Source organism: Coenobita brevimanus, chromosome 97 (assembly GCF_032717465.1).
Source record: "Coenobita brevimanus isolate Jiangsu-jjx chromosome 97, ASM3271746v2, whole genome shotgun sequence".
Taxonomy (NCBI): Eukaryota; Metazoa; Arthropoda; class Malacostraca; order Decapoda; family Coenobitidae; genus Coenobita; species Coenobita brevimanus.
In genome coordinates this window covers 6883671-6886561 of record NC_137050.1, presented here as the reverse complement: position 1 = coordinate 6886561, position 2891 = coordinate 6883671, and positions in this window count along the sequence as shown.

Genomic DNA, 2891 nt, shown 5'->3' with positions numbered 1-2891 from the left:
TATCTACCCACCTTCTTCTTGGTCTCCGTTTTCTCCTTGCAGGCACACACACACTTATACCCTCTGTCTTTCACTCTCCAGTCTCTTCACGTGGTCAGACTACTTCAAAATATTGCTCTTCATTTTTGCCCCTCAGCATCAAGATACTGCTCTTCATTTTTCCTCCATCATTAGTATATTTCTTTTCATTTTCCTACACGGCATCAATATATTTAATTTTTCCCCACAACAGCAATATATTTCCATTCATTTTTCCTCCACAGCATCAGTTTATTTCTCCTCACTTTTCCAGTAACGTCAGCCTCAACACAACAGTCTTCACGTATTCATTTACCTGTCCGTACGTCCCTCTATCTCAGCTATTTAGTTTCAACAGTTCTTCGCTCCTGATTTCTGTCTCTCAGGTCTCGTCCACGTTTCGCTCCTGTACGTTAGTGTTGAATGTACTTTCATGCAGTGCTTTCATCACCCCCACGCTTGTCTTCCTTTCTCACCATCACTCTCAGTTCTAACACTCCCAGTTCGAAAAAGTCCATCTGAAGCTAAATAATATTACTGGAGATAGAAAGAAATATATATAAGGAAGACGTCGTTGTAGTGAGGACTTTAATGTGAGATATTTCTAACCCCCCGCCCCCCAATCTTGCCCCAGTTTGAGTGAAATGGAGAGTGCGTGAGGTGTGGGTATCCTGAGGTCGTCTGGTTGCTTGCCATTGAGTGCGTTACCTCTATACGAGACGACAAAGTTGATGAAGAGTTGAGTGAATGGATGCCTTTAAAACATATAGCAATGTAATCTTGTACTAATCTGCATTTTTAAACTCACATATCACATTTGATGGATCGGTGTCAAGCACAGTGAATACTTTGCCAAATTGTCTTGTGCTGACGTTTGTCTCTCGTTAAAACGGTCATTGATGCTCTTATTATTGTTAAACGTGGTGTATGGGAGGCGACACTGCTCTCTGCTCTTCTGCACGTCTGTGAATCATAGCTCAGTGCAGACCTTGGTAAAACTTACGTAATAGGTCGTTGAAGCAGGTGTTGGACTTATATAGGTAGATATACCGTATATATATATTTAAAATATTTATTTATTTATTTATTTATTATCTCGAGTTGGGCAGCCCTTCATTTCGTCAGATGGTTGAATCAAGGAAATTATTTTTTCCTCAAGAATGTAGAATAAAAAGGATGAACTCAAGAGATGTTCCCCTGACATTTAGACTGCACACAGTCTTAATTTCTAAAGCTTTAATGAATTCATACCTTCAAAGGTTTTTCTGGGGCATATTTTTGACGATGTAAATGTGTCCATGGAAGCAATAAAGCAAAGCATCTCTGAATCTGAGTCCTGGAGGAGAGTGATGCATACCGTAGACTCATTACCCCACTTCCTGTTCACACACACACACACACACACACACACACACACACACACACACACACACACACACACACACACACACACACACACACACACACACAGTCAGTCGCTTCCGTGTCCCCTTTATAGCCCTGTAAATAGAAGAGGAAGATGGGCAGCAATTAACGAAGATATTTGCGATCCATTTCCCGTCGTAAGCTTCGATTTCTCTCAACAGGAAGAACTAGAGACATTTGAAGGTGCTGTCGTCTCCTTTCCTCGTTCGTCCTGGGAGAAAAACACTTTACGATAATTTTTCTCTCGTAACTAAGCTTTTTTTTTCTTCGTAGTATGAAGAGGACACATTGCAGGGCTTTTCATTTCCTTTTCCTCGTCCTTCCTGCGATTGGTATTAGGGTGTTATTTATTATTATTATCATTATTATTATTATTATTATTATTATCATTATTATTATAGTATTATTTTTGTCATAATTGCTGTAGTAGTAGTAGTAGTAGTGGTGGTGTGGGGGTGATGGTGGTGGTGGTGGTGGTGGTGGTAGTAGCAGTTGTTGTTGTTGTTGTTATACCCCACCTTCCGTCTCTCCATCTCCCCTTCCTCATCTCCTCCCCATGAAGCCGACAGTGCGCCCCGTAATAACCTCCCCGAACGGTAACCTTGTATGGCTTGTGTAGGGACGGCTAATGGGGCAGGGCGGCGTGTAGTGGTGGGGGAAAGAGGGGGAGAGTGACTTGGAGTGATGGGGAGAAGGAGGAAGATGACTTGGGGTGGTGGTGGAGGAAGGAAGGATGACTTGGAGTGGTGGTGGAGGAGGGGAGGATGACTTGGAGTGGTGGTGGAGGAGGAGGAAGATGAAGTGGGGGAGGAGGAGGAAGATGAAGTGGGGGTGGAGGAGGTGGAGGGGGTTGAATTGTGGTGGAGGAGGAGGACGATGACTTGGAGTGGTGGTGGAGGAGGAAGATGACTTGGAGTGGTGGTGGAGGAGGAGGATGACCTTGAGTGGTGATTGTGGTGGAGGTGGAGGGATAATAACTAGGAGTGATGGTGGAGGTGGAGGGGGAGAAGGAGAAAGACTCTGTGGAGGGGGTGGGAGAATGACTTGGAGTGGTGATACCTTGAAACGACCCTTTCCCATGCTAACAAAGTACGATTGAGAAGGAGTGTCTGTAAATAATAGAAATACGTGTGAAGGATGAAGTACTGTATTGGCTAAGATTTTTGTGTCTGTCTGTAGATATAGAGAGTATGTCGTATTGGTTATGTTTTTGTGTCATGCTGTATATATAAAGGGAGTCTTGCATGGTCTATTTTTGTGTCAGTCTGTAAATATAAAGGGTACGGACCAAGAGGGAGCAAGATTAAACCACCACATGAAAGGACACACGAACCCTTGTAAATGTCCGTCACGGCTTAATAATTTCGAACCTAAGACTCGGGGAATTTGCGGATTGGGAGACGAACCCGCGACCACCGAAGCACCCTGGCTCCACAAATGGCTTAGCA